This window comes from Mobula hypostoma, chromosome 10 (genome assembly GCF_963921235.1).
Source record: "Mobula hypostoma chromosome 10, sMobHyp1.1, whole genome shotgun sequence".
NCBI classification, from domain to species: domain Eukaryota; kingdom Metazoa; phylum Chordata; class Chondrichthyes; order Myliobatiformes; family Myliobatidae; genus Mobula; species Mobula hypostoma.
Window position 1 is genome coordinate 42,050,530 of NC_086106.1, and position 7,392 is coordinate 42,057,921.

Below are 7,392 nucleotides of genomic sequence, written 5' to 3' on the forward strand. Positions count from 1 at the left end.
GAGGGGGAGAGTGAAGGAAGGAATAGGGGAGAGTGAGGGAGAGGGGGAGGAGGAGGGTGAGGGGGAGAGTGAGGGAGGGAGGGAGAGTGAGGGAGGGAGAGGGGAGACTGAGGGAGGGAAGGGGACAGTGAGGGAGGGAGGGGAGAGTGAGGGAGGGAGGGAGAGGGGAGAGTGATGGAGGGAGGGGGAGAGTGTGAGAGAGAGAGACTGAAGGAGGGAGAGGGGAGAGTGAGGGAGGGATATTTATTACCCCTGAACCATCAGGAAGGAGGTACAGGACCTACATCACCAGGTTCAGGAACAGTTATTACCTTTCAACGATGAGGAAGGAGGTAGAGGAGCCTCAGGACCCGCACCACCAGGTTCAGGAACAGTTATTACCCCCCAACCATCAGGAAGAAGGCACTGTAGCCTGAGGTCCCAGACTACCTGGTACAGGAATAGTTATTACCCCTCAAACAGAAGGAAGGATTTACAGGAACGTTAGAACCCACACCACCAGATTCAGTAACAGTTATTACCCCTCAACCATCAGGAAAAAGGCACTGGAGCCTCAGGTCCCACACCACAAGGTTCAGAAATACTTATTACCCTCTTAAACAGAAGGAAGGATTTACAGGAACGTTAGAACCCATACCACCAGGTTCAGAAACAGTTATTACCCCTCAACAATCAGGAAGGAAGCACAGGAGCCTCAGGTCCCACCCCACCAGGTTCAGGAACAGTCATTACCCCTCAACCATCAAAGAGGGGGTTCAGGAGACTCAATGCCCACCCCACCAGGTTCAGGAACAGTCATTACCCCTCAACCATCAAGGAGGGGGTACAGGAGCCTCAGTGCCCACCCCACCAGGTTCAGGAACAGTCATTACCCCTCAACCATCAGGAAGGAGGTACAGGAATGGCAGGACCCACACCACCAGGTTCAGGAACAGTTATTACCCCCCAACCATCAGGAAGAGGGTACAGGAGCCTCAGGACCCATAGCACCAGGTTCAGGAACAGTTATTACCATTCAACCATCAGGAAAAAGGCACTGGAGCCTCAGGTCCCACACCACAAGGTTCAGGAATACTTATTACCCTCTCAAACAGAAGGAAGGATTTACAGGAATGTTAGAACCCATACCACCAGGTTCAGAAACAGTTATTACCCCTCAACGATCAGGAAGGAAGCACAGGAGCCTCAGGTCCCAGACCACCAGGTTCAGGAACAGTCATTACCCCTCAACGATCAGGAAGGAAGCACAGGAGCCTCAGTGCCCACCCCACCAGGTTCAGGAACAGTCATTACCCCTCAATCATCAAGCAGGGGGTATAGGAGCCTCAGTGCCCACCCCATGAGGTTCAGGAGCAGTTATTACCCCTCAACCATCAAGGAGAAGACACAGGAGCCTAAGGACCCATACCATCAGTTTCATGAACAATTATTACTCACACAACCATGAGGTAGGAGGTAGAGGAGCCTAATGACTCACACCACCATGTTCAGGAACAGTTATTACCCCCTCAACCATCAGGAAGGAGGTACAGAAGCTTCAGGTCCCACACCACAAGGTTCAGAAACAGTTCTTACCACTCAACCATCAGGAAGGAGGTACGGGAGCTTCAGAACCGACATCACCAGGTTCAGGAGCAGTTGTTACACCCTCAACCATCAGGAAGGAGGCACATGAGACTCAGGACCCACGCCACCATGTTCAGAAACAGTTATTACCCCTCAACCATCACGAAAAAGGTACAGGAGCTTCATAACCCAGACCACCAGGTTTCAGGAATAATCATTGCCCCTCAACCATCAGGAAGGAGGTACAGGAGTCTCAGGACCCACTCCACCAGGTTCAGGAGCAGCTATTACACCTCACCCATCAGGAAGGAGGTTACAGTACCTTCAGGTCCCACAACACCAGGTTCATAAACAGTTATTACCCTCAACCATCAGGAAGGCGGCACTGGAGCCTCAGGTCCCACACCACAATGTTCAGGAATACTTATTACCCCCTCAAACATAAGGAAGGAATGACAGGAACGTTAGAACCCACACCACTAGGTTCAGGAACAGTTATTACCCCTCAACCATCAGGAAGAAGGCACCGGAGCCTCAGGTCCCACACCACAAGGTGCAGCAACATTTATTACCCCTCAACCATTAGAAAGGAGCACAGGAAGTTAGTATAATTTGCACATGGCACATTTAGATGGAGACATGACGTAAAGGATTTTTTTCTCCTCATGTATGTGAAGGATGTAAGAAATAAAGTCAATTCTTTATAATTTTTGAATGTTTTTCATATGTTGAGTCCTGACAAACACACCACAGCAAGTTCCTAGTACAGGAAAACGTAATATTTAATCCCTGATCCTTTATTTTCCCTCTCAACCCCAGTCTCCAGCTTTCTCCCCATAACCTCTGAAGCTCTGACTCGACAAGGCGGCACCAACCCCGCTTTGGCCACACCCAATGTCTTGGCCTCGTCCGCCATCTTGTGACAACGCATTCCCCAGACTCGGCGCCCTCTGGCCGAGGAGGGCCCTCCGCAGACAGCACTGCAGTACATAAGCGAGCCCTTCGGCCCATCTAGTCCATGGTGGAAATGTTTTCCTTCATCTCTACTCCCAAGGGTCGACCGTCTATTCTGAGGCTAAATGTAAGAACTCGACTTGGATGATGAGCGGACCGACCCACAAACACCCTCCCACCCGCCCACAACACTACCGGCGACGGACGGACACACCCCACCCACCCAATACCGGATTGCCTGCCATTTATTTGGTCGTTACCTCCTCCGCCTCAGCATCTCGGCCCGGGTTTCACGGGCTCGGCAGAGAATTCCGGTGTCGGTTTTGGAAGCGTCTTGCAGGGTCTCGCAGCCATCTTCCCCGTGGCTGGCAGTCGCAGCCCCCGAGCTCCCTTCTGGAAGAGCCTCCTTTGAGGAGCCTCGGGACAGCTCGTTCAGGGAGCGTTTCATTCTGCCGGAAGATCAGAGCGAGAGAGAGAAATCTCCCTGTCAGACCCGAGGCAACAGATTCGGCTGCGATTTTGGTCCGAATGGGGCCGAGGCCAGTCACCGACACCAGGCATGGTTGGCCGGTCAGTTAGACTCCGCCACAGGCCGAGCTCCTGGCTCAGGAACCGAAAGGGGTCCCAATAATTCCGCGTCAGGTGGGACTCGCTCTCCTCGCAACCTCAAACGGGGGCCACGGTAACGCCGCCAAAGGCAAGGCGCCATGACACCTCGGGGTGCTCCGAAGTTCTCATGGCCCCTTCCGGCTCTCCTAATTTCATTCTCAAACTCCTTCCTGCTGGCTTTATAATCTTCCAGATCTCCATCACTAAATAGTTTCTTAAACCTTTCGTAAGCTTTTCTTCTTGACTAGATTTACAACAGCCTTTCTACGCCACGGTTCCTGTTACCGACCGTCCTTTCCCTGTCTCATTGGAACGTCTCTAAGCAGAACTCCACGCAAATATCCCCTCAACATTTGCCACACTTCACCGTACATTTCCCTGAGAACCTCTGTTCCCAATTTCTGCTTCCAATTTCCTGCCTGATAGCCTCATATTCCCCCTTACTCCAATTAAACGTTTTCCTAACTTGTCTGTTACTATCCCTCTCCAATGCTGTGGTAAAGGAGATAGGAATTCTGATCACAGGAGATAGAACTGTCCGCACAGAAACGTCAGATTGAACATAAAATCCCAACCCACCCCAATCCCCTCCCTCACACAAAAACTAACAGATCATCCACAGGGAAACTTCAGATTGAACATCAAACAACAAAATCCCTCCCTCACACAAAAACGGATTGATCGTCTGCATGGAAACTTCAGATTAAACATCAGACCTCAAACCGCCCCCCCAATCTCCTCTCTCACACAAAAACTAACAGGTCGTCCAAACAGAAACGTCAGATTGAACATCAAATCCCAATCCCCTCCCTCACACAAAAATTAACAGATCATCCACAGGGAAACTCAGATTGACCATCAAACCCCAAATCCCTCCCTCACACAAAAACTAACAAATTGTCCACATGGAAACAGGAGATTGAACATCAAATCCCAAACTCCCCCAATCACTCCCTCACACAAAAAATAACAGATCGTCAACACGGAAACATCATATTGAACATCGAACCCCAAACACCCCCCGAATCCCTCCCTCACACAAAAACTAACAGATCGTCTACACGGAAACGGGAGATTGAACATCAAATCCCAAACCCCCGCAATCGCTCCCTCACACAAAAACTAACAGATTGTCCACACTGAAACGTCACGTTGACCATCAAACCCAACCCCAACCCGCCGAATTCCCTCCCTCACACAAAAACTAACAGATCGTCCACACAGAGACATCAGATTGAAAATCAAATCTGAAACCCCCCGAATCCCCTCCCTCAAACAAAAACTAACAAATCGTCCACATGGAAACAGGAGATTGAACATCAAATCCCAAACTCCCCCAATCGCTCCCTCACACAAAAACTAACAAATCGTCCACATGGAAACAGGAGATTCAACATCAAATCCCAATCGCTCCCTTACACAAAAACTAACATTGTCAACACGGAAACGTCAGATTGAACATCAAACAACAAAACCCCTCCCTCACACAAAAACGGATTGATTGTCTGCATGGAAACATCAGATTAAACATCAAACCCCAAACCCACCCCCCGCCCCCAATCTCATCTCTCACACAAAAACTAACAGATCGTCCACACGGAAACGTCAGAGTGAACATCAAATCCCAACCCCCCCCATCCCCTCCCTCACACAAAACTAACAGATCATCCACAGGGAAACTCAGATTATCAATCAAACCCCAAATCCCTCCCTCACACAAAAACTAACAAATCGTCCAACGAAAACGTCAGATTGAACATCAAACAACAAAACCCCTCCCTCACACAAAAACGGACTGATTGTCTACATGGAAACTTCAGATTAAACATCAAACCCCAAACCCCCCACAATCTCATCTCTCACACAAAAACTAACAGATCGTCCACACGGAAACGTCAGAGTGAACATCAAACCTTAACCGCACCCCCCACCAATCCCCACACTCACAAAAAAACTAAGAGATCGTCCACACAGAAACGTCAGATTGAACATCAAACCCTAACCCCGCCCCCCCCAATCCTCTGACTCTCACAAAAACTAACAGATCATCCACAGGGAAACATCAGATTGAACATCAAACCCCAAACCCCCACAATCCCCTCCATCACACAAAAACTAACAGATCATCCACAGGGAAACTCAGATTGACCATCAAACCCCAAATCCCTCCCTCACACAAAAACTAACAAATTGTCCACATGGAAACAGGAGATTGAACATCAAATCCCAAACACCCCCAATCGCTCCCTCACACAAAAACTAACAGATCGTCAACACGGAAACATCATATTGAACATCGAACCCCAAACCTCCCCTAATAGCTCCCTCACACAAAAACTAACAGATCGTCCACACGGAAACTCAGATTGACCATCAAACCCCAAATCCCTCCCTCACACAAAAACTAACAAATTGTCCACATGGAAGCAGGAGATTGAACATCAAATCCCAAACTCCCCCAATCGCTCCCTCACACAAAAACTAACAAATTGTCCACACTGAAATGTCATATTGACCATCAAACCCAACCCCACCCCGCCGAATTCCCTCCCTGCCGAATTCCCTCCCTCACACAAAAACTAACAGATCGTCCACACAGAGACATCAGATTGAAAATCAAATCTGAAACCCCCCGAATCCCCTCCCTCACACATAAACTAACAGATCGTGCACACGGAGTCGGCAGATTCAACATCAAACCCCAACTCCCCACCTCCCGAACCCCCTCCCTCATACAAAAACGAACAGATCGTCCACACAGAGACATCAGATTGAAAATCAAATCTGAAACCCCCCGAATCCCCTCCCTCAAACAAAAACTAACAAATCGTCCACATGGAAACAGGAGATTGAACATCAAATCCCAAACTCCCCCAATCGCTCCCTCACACAAAAACTAACAAATCGTCCACATGGAAACAGGAGATTCAACATCAAATCCCAAACCCCCCCCAATCGCTCCCTTACACAAAAACTAACATTGTCAACACGGAAACGTCAGATTGAACATCAAACAACAAAACCCCTCCCTCACACAAAAGTGGATTGATTATCTGCATGGAAACATCAGATTAAACATCAAACACCAAACCCACCCCCCGCCCCCAATCTCATCTCTCACACAAAAACTAACAGATCGTCCACACGGAAACGTCAGAGTGAACATCAAATCCCAACCCCCCCCATCCCCTCCCTCACACAAAACTAACAGATCATCCACAGGGAAACTCAGATTATCAATCAAACCCCAAATCCCTCCCTCACACAAAAACTAACAAATCGTCCAACGAAAACGTCAGATTGAACATCAAACAAAAAAACCCCTCCCTCACACAAAAACGGACTGATTGTCTACATGGAAACTTCAGATTAAACATCAAACCCCAAACCCCCCACAATCTCATCTCTCACACAAAAACTAACAGATCGTCCACACGGAAACGTCAGAGTGAACATCAAACCTTAACCGCCCCCGCCCCACCAATCCCCACACTCACAAAAAAACTAAGAGATCGTCCACACAGAAACGTCAGATTGAACATCAAACCCTAACCCCGCCCCCCCCAATCCTCTGACTCTCACAAAAACTAACAGATCATCCACAGGGAAACATCAGATTGAACATCAAACCCCAAACCCCCACAATCCCCTCCCTCACACAAAAACTAGCAGATCATCCACAGGGAAAGTCAGATTGACCATCAAACCCCAAATCCCTCCCTCACACAAAAACTAACAAATCGTCCACACGGAAACGGGAGATTGAACATCAAATCCCAAACCCCGCCAATCGCTCCCTCACACAAAAACTAACAGATCGTCAACACGGAAATGTCGTATTGAACATCGAACCCCAAACCTCCCCTAATAGCTCCCTCACACAAAAACTAACAGATCGTCCACACGGAAACTCAGATTGACCATCAAACCCCAAATCCCTCCCTCACACAAAAACTAACAAATTGTCCACATGGAAGCAGGAGATTGAACATCAAATCCCAAACTCCCCCAATCGCTCCCTCACACAAAAACTAACAAATTGTCCACACTGAAATGTCATATTGACCATCAAACCCAACCCCACCCCGCCGAATTCCCTCCCTGCCGAATTCCCTCCCTCACACAAAAACTAACAGATCGTCCACACAGAGACATCAGATTGAAAATCAAATCTGAAACCCCCCGAATCCCCTCCCTCACACATAAACTAACAGATCGTGCACACGGAGTCGGCAGATTCAACATCAAACCCCAACCCCCCAC

At 48.7% G+C, this 7,392-nt stretch overlaps 1 pseudogene; it reads left to right on the plus strand.

Moving 5' to 3' along the window:
* Positions 1-251: 251 nt before the first annotated feature.
* On the plus strand, positions 252-2,172 carry LOC134352524 (uncharacterized; annotated as a pseudogene).
* The last annotated feature ends 5,220 nt before the right edge of the window (positions 2,173-7,392 follow it).